Here is a 17,970-nt window from a genome sequence, read left to right on the forward strand (position 1 = left end):
ATTTATAAGTACATATATATTCAGCATTGTTATTAGTATTGTTTTCCTATTTTTCTCTTCTCACTATTTTTATTTTTCCCATCACCTTTTCAGAGAGCTGAAAGCTCTTATTAAAGTTCACTTGAAGTATAATAAATTCTGCTTCTGTTCCATATTTTAATTTGATATGGATTTTACTGTGTCAAGTACATTTCTTGAATAAAGAGGGACTGGCCATTGAGTCCAGCCCTTATTATTGTCTTCAGTGTGCTGCTTATATGTTTTCCCACTTTCAATTGGTTGGGGAGAGTGTTTCTGAGAATCATCATGACATATAATGCAAGTGCCTGAAAGAGACTAGGAGCATCTACGGGCATTCCATAATGGTGCTGTTTGTAAGGTTTGAGAGACATAATTTCTGTGTAATTAGTCATTTTGTTAACAATGCTAGTTTTTAAATTAAAGAGATCAGCGGCACTCTCAAATGCCAAAGATCCTCCTGGTGGTGGGCTCACACCTTATACAACCTTGGAAAAGTGAATATTCCAGAGGGTAGAGATGAACTGTGATTACTAATTAATGAGAAAATGAATACAACAAGTGAGAGGTGGGCTTACTACATTGAGGGGCATAATGTCACTCTTGGCCCAAGAGACTAAATCTATACCCAGACTCCAGATTTGGGCAATCTAATCAAAGAATTTAGCCCCACCCAAACTGTGTAGAACACAAAGGACTCCTCCACTTTAGATTAAATTCTTTGTAAAGTAAGGTGGGGTCTGAACAAGATTAAAAAAAGCTAATTCATTCTCATTATCAGTAATGTCCTTCCAGAGACTCAACTTTGAAATGAGGACTACAGAAAAAAATCCTTCCTGGATTTCCCCAAATCATGGTTATTAATAATCATTTCTCTCAATAACTAGTTCTGGTCTGCCTTGTGGTAAAATAGCAGCTTCTTTAATTGGCTGCCTCTGTTGGGCAGAACTGAGGTTCACTTAAAAGATACTGTTTGATCCAAACACCTCCTTTTAAAAAAAATTAATACTACTTTTTTTTCTAATTATATGTAAAGATAGTTTTCAACATTCATTTTGGTAAGACTTTGAGTTCCAAATTTTTTTTCTCCCTCCCTCCCTTAACTCCCCTCTCCCTGAGGCAAGTAAGAAGTCTGATATAGATTATACATGTACACTCATTTTAAACTTATTTCCATATTAGCCATGCTGTGGGGGAAAAAAAATGGAACAAAAGGGAAAAACCACGAGAAATAAAAAGTAAACAACAACAACAACAAAAGTGAAAGTAGTATGATTTGATCTGTACTCGATTTCCACAATTCTCTCTCTTATGGATGGCGTTTTCCATCCTAAGTCTATTGCAATTGCCAGACACCTTCTTTTTGGCTGACTTCAGGTCTGTGGACAGTCAAAGCTTGAGCCTCCTCTCTCCCCATTCAGGAGCTATTTGGCCCTGTGAATATGATGCGGGAAAGATTCCAATCTTTGATTCCCAATCCCCCCTAGTTAATGTAAATTACCCTTTGACTCACAAATCCTGGTCCCTTTGAATTCCAATAGAAGATCCAGACCTGTCCCAGCCCCACCCGGATCTGAGCCAACTTTGGGGCTACACCCCAAAGCCCCTTGAGCTAAGTCTCCGACTTAAAAGGGCCCACGCTGGGAACCCCTCTTTGCAGAGATTCCAAACAGGGCAGCCATGTGAGGACCTTCTGTCCACTGGACCCTTTGTCCAGTGCCCTCCTTATCTCTACCTTCACCTATCTCCTACTTCTAAACTCAGTAATAAACCTCTTTTATCAATCTAGCTCTCGGGCCAATAAATGCTTTTATTGGGAATTCACGCTGCTACTAGACCTCATATACCGCTGTATCCTTGCGCTGAATCCAAGGGGGTTGCAGGGGAACTCTGTTTGATTCTCTGTACCCCAAACCTGCCACTAGACCTTAACTAAATCCTAATTTCATTTAGGTACCCCAAATCTAGACCTCAACATTCGATCTATACCTCAACAAATAGGCCTTAAGTTCTTACCTTGATGTTTTATTATATTGGGTGACCTGATAGGTGAATGATTAAAAATTCATAAAACATAATTTTGAGAGGTTTGGAGAGTAAAACACACCCACAGGTCTGGGGATCGAGTCTGTGCAGGGTTTTGTAGCCAGCCTGGCACTGATTTTCTAAGCATCAGGACTGACCTTCATAACTCAGCCCTGCACTTGAGATGACTGATCAAGCAGCAATGCCCATTTAGATAGGAACTTGATGGGAAGAACATTATGTACGCTATTGGATCTGAGCCTACTCTCCTTGGAGATGAAGACGGTAGTGGGGAGAATGTGTCCCTGATGTGTTGTGAGGAAATGTGCCTACTTCTGTTCTTGCCATACTTTGAAATAAATATCTATCTGGAAAGGCTAAATAATGTTCATTGATGAAACAGGATGGAGGTGCTAATGATTAGCAAAGTGCTAACAGTAGAAAGGAACAAACCTGAATGATTGCTCGGATTGATTGCATTAGAGAAAGATGTCCTGGCCCTTCAGAGATAGCCCTAGTGGACTGGGCCCTGGTAGGGCCTTAGTTTCCATGAAGGCAGCCCATTGCAGGGGGATGCTGTTGCCCACTTGGCCAGGTGTAGGAAGTTTGGGAAAGTCTGGGCAGGGGGAATGCTGTTGTCTACTCAGCCAGGTGTAGGAAGTTTGGGAAAGTCTGGGCCCCTGCAGGTCCTTTGTTAGTTCCAACCAATGATTAAAGAGTTACTGCCCCTGAGAAGAGACAACTCTTGTCTTATAAATATCAGGCAAGCTCCTCGGACCAGAGGGTTTCCTGATGCTGCTTGGTTGTTTTTCTTTAAAAGAAAGGGGTGGGGTGGGAAAGCCCCTTCTTCATAGAAACAAATCCAGATCTTGATAATTTTTACCTATTGAACCCACTCTCCTACTGTACCTAAGTAGATAATGGAGTTGATCTGTCTTTGATGAGACCAGTTACATTCTAAAGTAGCATATTGTTAGATTCTGCTTTTGACTCCCCTTTTCTATCTCATTCTGTTTTATAGCTGCTTTTATTGCATTGGTGTTCAGGGTAAGGACTGTGATCATCTATTTCCTCCAACCCATCCTCTGATACTTGTCACTCTCCTTCCTCCTTGTCTCCCATCATGTCAAAGAAGGAAGAATGTGTTGAGCAAGTACTGAGAAATCTACTTTCACTCCCCTGCCCTTCTCTTGCCTTTGCCCAGACCCCAATCTCAGATCCTTACATGTTCTTTCCTTTTAATCCCTCTTCACAGACTAGCCTTGAAAACTGAATTTGTTTTACCTGTGACTAATCTTTCTCTAATTCTGCCCTTCCTCTTACATTCTCTCCTTCCTTTTCCTCGTTTACCTATTGAGTTTGATGTTTTCCTAACAAACTCTCTGTATGTGTACCTCTGTTTGTGATGTCTGTTTCTCTTCATCCTTTTCTTCATATTTATATAGTCTTTTTCTTACACCCACCCTCATTATGTAAATTAACACCTCTCTTCTCCCTAGTATATTCCTTTTCTTTCCCTTCCCTTTTTTTTCCTTTAACTCATCAAAATAAAACAAAGCTACCCCCACTTAAGTCCTCAGTTTCTTTGTTTTTTAAATTAATCTATGACCCTTTAAAACAGTAGTTTTGAGCAGACACTTGTTTCCTCTTCCCTGTTATAATATAAACAAGCCCTCACTGAAGAGTCCCTTTTGATTTCTCAGGAAATCCTCAGAGGGTGTCTCCTCATAACTGTGTTTGCATTTCGAAGAATCTATGAGTTCAGGTCTTTTCATTAGAAATGTTTGCACATCCTACATTTCCCCCTTCCTTCCTTTCCTTCCATACAAATGCACTCAGTTTTGCTGGGTAAGTTATTCTAGGTTCTAAGTCTTTTTCTTTTATCTTTTGAAATGTTGCGTTCCAAACCTTTTTGTTCTTCATGGTAGCAGTTGCCAAATTTTGTGTGATATTTACTGTGCTTCCTTGCTTATCAAATTCTTTACTCCTGAAAACTTACAGTAGTTTTTCTATAACCTGGCTTTATTTTGTCTATATTTCTGGGAGTTTTCACTTCAGGATTTTTCAGGAAATGACCAGTAGATTCTTTCCCAATTTATCTTCTAACAGGTCTTGGTCATTTTCATTTATGATTTCTTGAAATATACTGCTTGGGGTGTTTTGGGGTTTGTTTGGGCTTTTTTTTTTTTTTGGTTGTGTATTTTCAGTAAATTAAATGCTCCTTATATCATTTCTTTTATTTTCCAGGTTGGTTGTCTCTTATAAGAGATGTCTTACATTTTCTTCTATTTTTAAAGTTGTTTTTTTTTTATTTTGATTTCATATTTTTCAAGTCATTGATTTCTATTTGGTTTATCCTTTTTAAGGAGCCCATTAGTTGGGTAAAATTTTTATTTTTATTACCAAGTTCTAATTCCTCTAGAAAGCTCATTTCCCATATCTTTTTAATCTCTTCTATCATCTTTTTTAGGAATTATTTTCTCCAGTTTATTTTTAAAACATTTTAACTTAAATTGCATTTATTTTTTTATTTTTTATTTATTTTTCTTTTTTTTTCTTTTATTATAACTTTTTATTGACAGTTAAATTGTATTTATTAACTAGTCTATATTTTTGTCTACTTCATCCCATACCCACTGAGAAGGGGGAAAGGAGGGGATAAAAATGAAGAAAAACAAAGCCTTTGTGACAAGCGAGCATAGTCCAGAAACTCAAAATTCAGTGTTGGTCATTTATTTCATTCTTCATGTTGAATCCATCACCTCCCTATCAGATGGCAAATAAGCGTGTTTCATCTTGGGTTCTCTGGAATTATTAGGTCAGTCAATGAATGATGAAAACTTCCAAGTCTTTCAAAGCTTATCATTTTTACAGTGTTGTTGCTGTACAAATTATTCTGCATTAGTACCTATAAGTATTCCCAGTTTTCTCTGAAGCTATCCATTTCATCATTTCTTATGCTGTAATAATATTCTATAATTTATATAGCATAATTTAATCTTTTATTCCCCAATTGATGGTGAATCCTTTAGTGTCCAATTCCTTGTCACCCCAAAAAGCATTGCTATAAATATTTTTGTTCATGAGTTTTTCCCCTCTGGTCTTTTTGGGTTATATGTCTCTGAGCACAATTTCAGAAAGACTAGATTAATTCACAGATCTCCCAATGATGTGTTAATGTGCCTATTTTCCTGAACCCCCTCCAACATTAGTCATTTTTGGCAAGGTCACCTTTGCTAATCTGATGGGTGTGAGATAGAAACTTCTAGGAATTCAAGACCTAGCTAGAAAATCCAAGTTGAGCAAGAAACTAAAATAGATAAACCCAGCAGTTATGCAACAGCAATAACCAAAAAAAAGGCTCATGGGAGATCCTAAGTAAAGTAAAGGTGTTAAGAAGAATCTGTTAACAGGGAAGGATGTTAAACATCTGACTGAGCAACTTTGGGAGGTTGTGGTTCCTTTGATGATCTTGAGTAGTTGAACAGAGTTGGAACTAAACTACTCAGGATGAGATAGCTTTATTCCTTCCTGAAGGTTGAGATGTGGTCTAAGATCTCTTCCAGGGGGAGTAATACGTGATGTAAACATAATCGAAAGTGTTAGGAGACAGATGAGAAGCACCTTGAGGACCAATTTAGTTTACTTCATATTTTTCATGGGTCAGCCCTGCTTATCAATTTTTTTTTAAATAATAGCTAACATTAACAAAGATTTGCAAGGGTTAATGTTGAAAAATTATCTATGCATATATTTTTTTAAAAAGCAGCTTTAATAAAAATTATTAGCTAACATTTGTTTGCACAGTACTTTGCTAGCTATTATTACTTTTAGTATAGCTACTATTATTTTATATAGCACTTTACGGTTTAGAAAGCATTTTACAAATATTATCTCACTTCATCCTCATATCACCTATTATTCTTATTGTGAAATGAGGAAACTGAGATAGATAGCAGTTAAGCAACTCGTCCAGGTTCAATCTTTTCATCATTATCTGGCTCTGTGACTCTATTGTTTTTTGTTTTGTTTTGTTTTTATAAAGATACTAGGGAGCTTTGCCATTTCCTACTTAAGTTCCTTTACAAATAAGGAAACCGAGGTGAATAGGGTGAAGTGATTTGAAGTTACACAAGTCACTGTCCCTTCCAGGCTGGATTTAAATTCAAGTCGATCAATTCCATGATGATTTGTAATGAGCAATATCATAAAACAATGGTGATTAAAAATCTGTGGCCTTTCTAATGTTCATAGGCCATCGTTGGGCAAACCCAAAGCCGGGAGCAGAGTGAGCGAGGGTATAATGGAACCCATTCAAACTACTCGAATGCTTTTTCTGCATAATTGCCCAATTGGATATGCTCGAGTCTTCCCAACAACAGATGTTCATTTTGCCACAGATCTATCAGCTAGCTCTCTACTCGGCTGAGTTGTCGGAAGAACCTGTAAACCAGTAGGAAGGGGAAGGAAATGAGGACTCTCTGAAAGGAGGAGCAAAGAAGGGACCGGTAAACAAGGAGCCTGAGCAGCAGCTGTGCCTGGTGCCAGCATCAGTTGGCGTTTCCGCTGCTTTTTTCCCTGATTGAGTTTCACGGCTTTTTATTTTTGAGAAGCAGCACAAAATGGTTGATTCTGGTGTTTGAAATATCATGGTAAGCTTCTAGAGCTCTGAATGGAAATGTGATTGACTGAAAATTTCAGGGTCCTCAGTGGTGAGGGGGAAAGACTAGGCTTGGAGGCTTGGGGGTGAGGAGGGGGGCAGAATTTAGAGCTACTGTGGATGAGAGGCAAGGAAGGATAGTAAAAAGAACTCATTTCTCAGACCAGAACCAGAAGTTCAAATTCCAGCACTGCCCCTTTCTGGGTGACCTTGACATTGACTTATTTTGTAGGATAAGCATCTTCAGTTCCATCTTTCATAAACTTGAGAACTTTCACCATCTGGTCAATCAATCATTGGTGGTTTTTAGCTGATTGCTGTCTTTATTACTGTATTAAATATATAATATTCTATATGTATATATGCTTTATATTTACTTATGTGTATATATTATATTTCCTTAATGTAAGAGTTCTTAACTTCTTCTGTGTCCTGGATCACTTGGTAGTCTAGTCAAGCCCGTAGACCCCTTCTTGGAATAATGGTTTTGAAATGCAGCCATCAGTTGCAAAGATCCCCATCTCTCATGAACTTGAGAACTTTCATCATCTGGTCATCCTATCACCAGTGGCTTTTAGCTTCTCAATGAGTAATATATTAAATACATAATAAATACTCTGTGTATATGCTTTATATTATGTATGTGTGTTATATTCCCTTAATATAAGGGCTTGTAACCTCATCTATGTCATGGATCACTTGACAGTCTAGTCAAGCCTATAGACCCTTCTTGAAATAATGGTTTTGAAATGCAGGAAATAATAACTTTTTTTGAAGAGCCAATTTTATTCAAATACTTTTCAAAAAAATTTGGCTAATTACCCTCCCGTGAGCAGGCGGGCACTATCTCCAAAAGCCGCCCATTCTATTTGGGGACAGTTGTCTCTTCTAGGCAACATTAGATTGAATTTTGCTTCTGTAACTTCCACTTCCTTCTCCAATTAAGATTCCTAATTCTTTTTTCTGGAGACAACCAAGATAAGTGCATCCTTTTTTCCAGATGTCAACCCGTAAAGCACTTGAAAATTGCTATTACTCGGCTGGAGTATGTTTTCTCCAGACTAAGGATCCCTACTTCTTTTTTAACTAATAACATGGCCAGGTCCCAAGGGCTTTCTATGGATGTGAGCTAATCGATGTCCTTAACACATGGTCCCCACAACTAAACATGACTGTGTCCTGACCAGGCCAGAATACGAAGGAACTATACTTTAATCCACATTTTATAGGGGGGAAAACAGACTTAGAGGGGAAAAGGAACTTATAGACATGAGGATAAGAATCAGAACCAGAAATTCAACTTGGGTCGTTGAAATATTTCAAATGATGCTAGCTGGAGAAGGAGCCAATTGTTTGCACCTTCTTCCTTCTCTTCTTTCCTGGCTGCTGGTCTAGTCATATCAGCAATTCAGACAGGAAGCTGAGACATTTCTGTCACCTCTACCCAAAGTCCAATCGGTCCATGTCCTATTTGTTTAGATTTGTTGAGAGAAAACACTGAAAGGATTGCCTCCCAGGCAGTATATGGATTTTAATTGTCCTCATTTTCCCTGTCTACTATGGGTAAGGCTAAGTGTGAGCTGACTTCATTCAGTACTGAGTCTTTTGAAAAATATGGAGTGGGCCAGACAGAACATTGAAACGCTTGCAGAGATTTCAATTTCCTTCCAGTAATAAAAACTACAATTCTATCAACCAGGTGAAGAAACTCAAGCAGAAATGACAACACAACTTTCCCAAAGAATATTGCCCCTGTGGGTCAGGTATAAATCGGCATTACTGACTGATCCTGCCAGCAATGGCTTGGGAAATATCTAATCGTTATCGGCTTCCTCACGTCCCTGGGTTTGATGTAAAATACCTAACGGCTAAAAATCTCTGGGACGTGCTGGGTGGCTTTTATTGTAGTCTTCAGATGAACAGACTTCAGAAAGAACTTGCTAGATAATAGACCATTACTTTTAGGTTTTAGGTTAGTTGGATCTACTGGTATTCTTTCAGAAAGAATCTGGACTGACAATTTAATCATTACGGAGAACTCCCAGTAGGGAAAATCCCCCATCACTTCTCACCTGGCCAATTGCAATAGTCTTCTCCACAGTTCCTATGGATCCCTATTATCTTTAGGATCAAATATGAACATTTCTATTTAGTTTTTGAATAAAGATCTTCATAACCTAGTCTATACCTATCTGTTCTAACATGATTATACTTTTCACCCTTTTTTGTTCCATAGTCTGGTCAAACCATCCTTCTAGACTGACATAATAATCCCTATCTTCTTTTTTTAAATTAACACTGTAATATTTTTTATTTTACTAGATCTATGACTTCATTGATATAGGGAATTTCCAATGAGGACATGTTCTTTACCAATGAAAATCAAGAAGACCTGCTCTACAACTTTTAGTCTTAAGGAATTGCTTAGAAGGATCAATGTTGAAAAGTTATTCATACATATGTTTTAAAAATGAAAACCTTTAATTAAAAAAGAGATTTTACTCACATTTATAAGAATTGTAATGACTTTTGCATTATGAAATTACAAATATGAAAATGAAAAATCAACTTACTAGGCTTGTGCACATGAGAGATCCCATCCTTTTCTATGTTTGGAAGAATATTTCCATTGTTGTTTTCCCTGAAATAGAAAGGAAAATGTTTCACTATAAACCCAACTGTTTGTTTTGGATGTACTATAACGTTATCCCTAACCGCATCTTTTCTATCACTTCATGAAGGTTTTTTGCAAAGGAATCCAATTGATTGTGGGAGAGGTGGTCTGTATCATTAAAATAAATATTTTATGGGAAAAAAAAAAAAGAATTGCTTGGGTCCTAAGAATGGCCACATAGACAATCTATACCAGAAGAGAGAGAAGATTTTGGGGAAAAATAATACACTTGATTTTGAATTAAGTATGAATTGGAGTTGTCAAAGGATTATCCAATCAAAGATATCAATTCAAAATGTGGATCTGAAACTTGAGAAAGAGGTATGGACTTGAACTTTGTGAGTTCTCTGTAAAAATTTAAAGTTGTGCCAGTGCATGGGATCACTGAGAAAGAGAAGATAAAGAAAGGATAAAAGGGAAAACCTTGGAAAACCATATTTAAGAGATGGTAGAAGGTGTTGGAATCAATAGAGGAAAAAGGAAAACAGGACATGAAGGAGGAGAAATGAGGTAGGAGTGTTACAGGAACTGAAGGAAAAAAAATATTGAGATTGGAGACACAATTTAGAACTGAAAATTAGGAATTATGAAGGGAGTATTGTGTGATAGGACTGGAACTTGAGACAGTGGAAAATTAAGAGAATCAGATTATTTTAGGATGGTTGCAAGCATCTCCTTGAAGTTGCTGGGTAGATAAGCAAATGAAACCCAAAGTGTGAAGATAGATTGAGAGAGGTCAGGTACATTCGGGAGGACAGAGGGTATGGGAAAGAAGGGTAGAAGAAAGGTTGGTCATGATCAGAGGGGAATATTAGTGTTTTTTCTCTTGGTGTTTATAATCTTCCAGGAGATGGAAAGATCAACGTTAATGGAAAGCTGGGGAAAGGGGGAAAATGGAGATAAATTAACATTTGGTAAATCAACCAAATTTAGGGCTGGGACTTAGAGAGCCTTTTTGAGAATACAAATGTTTAATTACAATGAAAGGAAGATAAACACTTGAAGTGGTGGTTTTCCATTTATTTCTGATTCTCAGAACTGTTAATCAGCCCCATTAAATTGGCAGGATACTCTCAGAAAATATCAGCTTCTTCAGGGCATTCCTTTTGCCTTAAAGCCAGGAACTAGAAGAGTGTCTAGAAGAAGCGTAATAAATAATTGTTGGTGATATCAAACAGAGCCAGGAAAGCAACACAATGAGTCTACTATGTAAATGGTGACAACTGTGCACTCCTCTCCTTCTCTCCTTTCCCCTGTTTCCAAATAAAAACAATGTGGAGAAATGATAAAGATTGGTTGCCAAGAAAATAAATGAGAAGACCTCATTACTCTGCCCTTGTTCCTTGGCAGAGGTTGGGATCCATAATGTAGAACGTTGCATCTCATGACACATTTGTTTGATAAATTGATTGCTTTTCCAGAATTTTTTTTCTCTTTTTTCTATATTTTTCCCTTTAAAAAAAAATCTATTTATAAAGAATAATTCTCTGGTAGGGAATAAGGGGAAGGATATGAGAGAAATCGAGGTGACATAATGATAAAAGTTTTCTGCAAAATCCATAATGAATAAATCAATTCTTGTTGAATCGACGCAAGTACGAAAGAAATGTTGTGGAAGAAGTGATGTTAGGGAATCAATATAATAATGTTTTGGTACAGTGAGAATGCATGTGGAGTCTCAGTCTGTCAATAAGCATTTATTAAGCACTTATTGTGTACTGCTAATCATTGAGAATATAAATAATAATAATAATAATACAAAAGCATTGTCCCTATCACTCAAAGAGATCACATTAAAGTGTAAGAAGAATGGAAAAATAGAAAGGGGCCAGGTTGTAAAGGGCTTTAACAGACGGAGGATTTTGAAGTTAATGCTGGAGGTAGATAGAGAACCTCTGGGATTTATTGAGTAGGGGATGATGGGGTCCAACCTGCCTTTCAGGAAGGTTACTTTGGCAGCTGAGTGGATGAATTGGAGGGAGGAAAGATTGGATTCAGGGAGACAATCAGACAGTGAAGTGCGATAGTCTAAGCGTGAAGAGTACACCAAGATGGCAGCCAAGGAAGTAAAAAGAAATAAATGTATTTAAAGTCATTGTGAAGGTAGAAATAACAAGATTTGGCAACAAGTGAGGGATGTGCGGAGTAAATTCTCCTGAGGAGTTCAGGATGCACTGAAGTTCTGAGCTCACACTTCTGGGAGGGTGATGGAGCGCTCGACTGTATTGTTCAGTTGTATCAGTCGGGTATGGCTTCATGGCACCATTTGGGGTTTTCTTGGCAGAGATGCTAGAGTGTTTGCCCTTTCCTTCTCCAGCTCATTTTACAAATAAGGAAACTGAGGCAAACAGGGTTAAGTGACTTGCCAAGAGTCACACAGTTAAGAAGTGTCTGAAGCTGAATTTGAACTCGGGATGATGAGCTGTTCTGACTCTGGGCATTATGGAGCCCCTCAAAAATGATAGGGAAACTCAAGAAGGGAGGACTTGGGGGGGGGGGAAGAATGAGCAGTTCTAGACATATAAAGTCTGAGGTGTTTCAGAGACATCTAGTCCCAGGCCTCCAAGAGGCACGTTGTGGCAAGAGACTGCAGTTTATAGGGCTTTACAGTGATTTGGGGTAACTTTGTTGAGGGGGGGGGAGGAAAGAAGGAGGGAGAAGGAGGGAGAGCTACACTTGTATTTGAGTCCTCAATATGGATATTATTGCAACTGCTGTTTTCTGTGTTTTTAATATTCTGGATTGTTTTCTCAAGTTTGAAATCCAGATTGTGGATGTGGCAGGGGCCATTGCCAGATGAAAAACATTGGAAACGTGGAAAGAATTGAAGAAACAATTATTCTGTATTTATGTTTCTAAATTTAGTTAGACCGGATTATGAAAACACAATTCTCAGGTTTATGAATTCAAATCATTCAAACCAGTTTCACACCCCACATGAAGGGCTTTGTTTTTTGGGGGGGAAGGAGAGCCCTTTTTCCAGGGTGAATAGTAGGTCCGTTAGATTGTATTAAAAAATCATATAGAACTTGAAGTTTTCTAGGAAATGATATTTTATATTTAACATGACAAATTGGATGGTTCTGGCTCTGAAGCCACATTGTGTTCATTTTCTGTTCATATGCTTCTTCCCTCCCCTATTCTGCCTCCTTATCCAATCTGTAGTGGAAAGCTTGGGCTCAGGGCATGGAACTAATTCTGGTCTTTTTAGTTCAACAAATATTAATCAAGCAATGGCTACTTTGGTAAATTCTAGGGATCTGGTTTCACATACTTGCTATCTGTGACTGAGTGAGTGAGTTAACCTTGTTTGCCTCAGTTTCCTCATCTGCAAAATGAGCTGGAGATAGAAATGGCAAACATCTCTGCCAAGAAAACCCCAAAATAGGGTCATGGAGAATCAGACATGACTAAAAAATGACTGAATGATGGGGATAACAAGATGAAAGAAAGTCTATCATCTTTCAGGAAGGTTACAATTGAATGGGATGAAGAGCATAAGATAAAACATAATGGGTTATATGTAAAAAAAAAAAAAATAGCAGTATACATTTGGGAGGGGAGAGATCATTTATGGGTAGAAGAAACAGGAAAGCTTGGCACCTGAAGGAGGCAAGCTGGACCTTGAAGGAAGGAGTTCAGGCAAAATTGTGTATCTGTGTGGGGTGTGTGTGTGTGTGTTATTCCTAGTACAAGAGATAATAGGCACAAAAATCCAGAAACAATCAGCCAATAAATATTAATAAAAAGGGAGGTTATATTAGTATACCCATTTTACAGATGAGAAAAGGGAAGGAGACAGAATGGCTTGCCCAGTATCATACATCTGGTAAGAGTATGAGGCAGGATTTTAACTTAGGTGAGGGAGAGGAGAAAGTCTAAGATGAGTGAGGCTTTGGGCTTAGGGACTCGAAAAAACTCAAGGGCCATCCATAAAAAATAGTGGAATTCAGAGAAGTAGAATTTGAGGAAAAGGAAATAAATTAATTCAGTTGCAAACCTGCTGCATTTGTAGTGACAGCAGGACATCAAAGGTGTGATTCTCAATCGAGTTCCGGCAATATGCCATAGAACACAGGAGAGAAGTCTTAGCTCTTGTTCGAGAAATAGAAATGCTCTAAATAGAGGGGCTGATGATGAGACTCAGAGTAAGCTGGATAAAATCATCAAGGGGGAGAACACGGGAGAGAAGAGAACAGAGCTCTGAGGGATGTCCATATTTAGGAAGGAAAGGAGGAAGAAACCCCAGATCTTATCACCTAATTGGTGAATTAGAATAGAACTAGCAGATTTCTGTTTAGGGCGGGCAACTTCCCATGGTGCCTCCTGTTTCACTTTCCACAAAACAGAATTATGTCTGTGTTTCCAATCAGTCTCTTCCCCCGTTTCTATTACCCTCTCATCCAGGAGTACGTCTCCTCTCCCCTCCCCATGGAGGTGCTGATTTTTGTCCAGCTTTGATTTGTGGTAATTGCCCTTGGCACAAACATTTCTACTTATAGCTGGGAGACTCAGAAGCAGAAGAAACAGTGGAGTTTAGAACCCAAGGCAGGAAAGAGCAGCAAGAAAGAGGACCGGTCATCTCTGTCCACCACTCCAGGGAGGTCAACGAGAACTGGAAGAATAAGATAAAGAGGTCACTTTGCTCATTTGTACAACTCAAATTCGGACCCAATTATGGCTCTAAAATGTTAGGATTCTGTGAACTTGGTGAAAGAAGTTTGGATACGATTTGGCCAGACCCAAATTCAGACGAAAACAAGAACATTAAAACGAGACCCATCTCATGTGTTCTAAGAGCATGACCAGCTCCCTGTAGACGTACACAGCAAAACTAGTTATCGTTCCCAGCTCTGGCTAACGAATATGAAAATAAATTTCCCCTCTATTTTTGCTCTACCAGCTGGTTGCAAGATATAAATAAACCAGGGGTGGGCCATCCCAGCCGTTTCGGGGGCTTCTCAGTGAGGCTCCAGCTATTTTCCAAATTGGTTCCATTTGCTCCAAGTCCAGATGCGTTTTGCATCAGCACTTTTCCCCTCGGTTTTGAACCCCTTGGATGCTTTCACTGGCAGGCCACGCATGTGTTTTTGATTCCGACACTGAAATCACCAAATGTAACTTTGCAAGAGCTCCTTGCTGCCCAAGAACTCTCAGACCCTCCGATTCAGTTATTTAAACGGCTCCCTTCCCCTTTCCACCTCAAAGTGGGGATCAGTTCTGTAAAGAAAAAGAACCTCCCTGTGTAGATCTGAGATCGGCTCAAGACCAAGAATCCCCATGATGGTTCAGTCTAGTTTTCATCTTGGCAAGATCCATTCTCTTAGGTCTCCCCATCCTCCGGGGCCCCTTAATAATCCAAGGTGAGATGCATCCACTTACAGCTTCTAGGGAAGTAATAGCAGACCCCCAGGGATGTAACAGGCTAAAAGGGATATTCATAGTCACTCTACCCTCTTCCCATGGAGAAGCATCCCCCAAAATGTCCTTTTTTAGGCAATGCTTTCGTTAATCCGGGGAAGAACCCTTCTTGTCAGCTCAAACTTTAAAAAGAAATAGGAAGTAGAGAGGTAAGTGGACATTTTCAAGCTAAGGCATATGTTGGAGGAGGAGGAAATGAGACTGTTGAAGAATTAAAGTGCTGACTATGGGGATTTGCCATGCACTCGGAATGACCCTGGAAGCCTGCCAGTTCCTATAACAAACCCAAGGGCCTCAGGAGAGGGTAGCTCAGGGCATGTTTTGCCAAGGAAAAATAGACCCTGCATGTTAGGCTGCTGAAGCTGCTCACCCAGACTGACCCAGGACCTGGTCACATTAAACAAACTTTCCTGAAGTGCCTACTAAGGGCTGGAGAAATGAGGGTAAAACAGCCCTGCCCGCAGGGGGTTTCCAGTCCGGTTGGTGTTTGTCCTTTTCTATGACATCAGGGAGAGGATGCCAAGTCTTGCAAGTGAATCGGGTTGAAGTGAGGGAGGGCTGTGCAAGGTCAGCAGGTTCACCTACTCCTGCAGAGCCTTCTGGGGCCAGTGGCCAGACACAGATCACAGCTGGGAATGGCCCCTGGGAGGTCTTGGTCTTTTTAAGCTGGAAAGATGTAGAGTAAGAGTGTTGAGGTTGGGAAAGGGGTCACAGACTGGTGTGTCCAGTGGGCTAAATTCCTCCAGAATTCAGCAGAGAAACAAGGAGAGCCCTTTATCCAGCTTTCCATCATTGACGTGCTAATTCTATGGGCCAGAGGAGTGGGCTCCAGAATTTGGTTCTCACTGACCAGATCATCAGTCAGCAGTGAATGGAAGAGTGGTCTATTCAGAATCAGACAGATTGGGAGTGTGGGAAGTCCCTGAGGCAGACTCCAAAGCCAGAAGATTTAGGATTACTGACTCATTATTAGAACAGAAGCTCCCCCTAAAATCAGGGGACTTCAAAATCTCCTTTAGAAGTTATATTAAAACAGGAAGACTAGGTCTGGATTAGGAGTCCTAGACTCCCTGACATTTAATGAAACTGAGACATCGGACAAGTTAGTTTGTGTCCTTGAAGCCATTTATTCATCTGTAAAATAAGGACAAAAATGGTTTCACCATCTACTTCATGCAGTTACTCTGAGGAAAGTGCAATGTAAGCCTTAAAATCCTCTAAGAAATGGATCGTATTTACCATCCACCAAAGTACAGAATAAGACCTACATTTTCTGGTCATGGCCAATGTGACAACTTGTGCTTGATTATGCATATTTATTACAAAGTTGAGTCTTCTTTTTTCCCCTCAATGGGGAAGGTGAAGAAAAAGGAAAAAAAAAAATTGTGTATTGAAAAAATTAAATTAAAAAAAAAACCTATGGAAATGTAGGTAATTATTATATGCAGCAGTGCTAGATCTTTATTTCACCTTAGTCTGTTAACAATTAATGAAATAAAGAATCATTTGCTAAGTCTTTATTGTTGCTAACTCCAAGATAGCTGCTCTCCAATCTGTCCGCTCTATGCACAAAGCCATCCACTCTAGTTCAGGCTTCTATCAGCTTCTACCTGGATTATACCAGTAGCTTTCTAGTTAGCCTCTCTGCCTTAAAAGTCTCAAGTCTCTCCAATCCATCTTTCACAGAGTTACCAAAGTTATTCTAAAGAGCAGCTCTGACCATTTCATCCCACTACAGTAAATTTCAGGGGCTCTCTTTTCACTCTAGAATAAAATACAAATTCCTGTTTTTGCAAGGGTGAAATTAGAAATCCTTAACCAGATTAATGAGAAAATCAGAAGGCCTGATTTCTGATAGATTCTAATCTAGTTTGTACTTTTAGTTGATTTCAATCAGTTTGAGAAAAGGGAAGTGTCCTGATCAATGGATGGAAATAGATAATATCACCCAAGAAGTGTCTTACATTTGAAAGAAAGAACAAGTGAGATCTCTGTAAAAGACTTTTAAGCTAGTTTAGCGAGTGGCATTCCACCAGAGTAGTGGGACCCAGAATTGCTCTTGGGGGAAGACTATCGATTTTTCCCTCCTCCCTTCTCCCCACTCTATTGACCTTGTGAACTTTGAAAAGTTGGAAGATCTGGAGTTCCCATCAGAGCTTGCACGGGTGTTCTCAGGGGCAGTGGCTGACAGCAGCCTCTGAGTTGTGAGTTGAGAGACCCACGGTGATGACAAACCATTGAGAAAAGACAGCTCTAAAGTTCAACAAGGATGTAGACTCTTGGAATCCAGAGGAGAGCTACCTCCAAGGGGAGCTTCGTGAAGACTCCTCGAAGGGGAAAAGAATAAGTGATTGGGAGCTATGAGTTTACCATTTGGCCATGTGGATTCACTGAGCCTGAACTCACTCTCCTAAGGGACCTCACATAAATGAGTGGAGAGTGTGCTCCTGGCTTCTAGAGGGGGAAAAGGGAGGACACTTACTTAACAATAATTATTGATATAACTTAGTAAATACAATTTCTAATATTTAGTTAACTGTGACTGATAAACCATGAGGGGCACACTGGGTAGGGACTTATGAATAATAGTTCTAGAACCCTAGTCCCTTAGGATTATTGTTAGAATCCTAAAAAAAAGGATTATTCAATTGCCCTTTTGGGACCCCGCCAATCAGAATGACTAGGAGTTGGCAAAGTAATAAGAGTGGGTAGAAAGAATGGGATATGAATTCAAGTCTTCCTTACAAAAAATTTGGTACTCTATCAGAGGATAGAGCCCTGGGCCTGGAGTCAGGAAGTTCAATACAACTTCAGACATGCACTAGCTGTGTGATCTTGGGAAAGTTACTTCACCCTATTTGCCTCAGTTTCCCTATCTGTAAAATGAGCTGGAAAAGGAAATGGCAAACCACTCCAGTATCTTTGCCAAGAAAACCCTAAAGAGGGGTCGTGAAGAATTTGATGTGACAAAATGGCTGATCAACAACTGTATGTTCTATAAATGACTACACAACAGCTGCTTCTCTCCTTTCCCGATCATCCATAATCCTTGATAATATCTTTCATTTTGGTTCTTCCACTCAAGAAAGGCTCCATTGAAACTCATTTTAGCAATAGCAAACCTCTAAAGAAAGAGAAAGAGAAAAGAGGAAAGGAAGTGAGAAAAGAAGAA

Source organism: Sarcophilus harrisii, chromosome 6 (assembly GCF_902635505.1).
Source record: "Sarcophilus harrisii chromosome 6, mSarHar1.11, whole genome shotgun sequence".
Classification (NCBI taxonomy): Eukaryota; Metazoa; Chordata; class Mammalia; order Dasyuromorphia; family Dasyuridae; genus Sarcophilus; species Sarcophilus harrisii.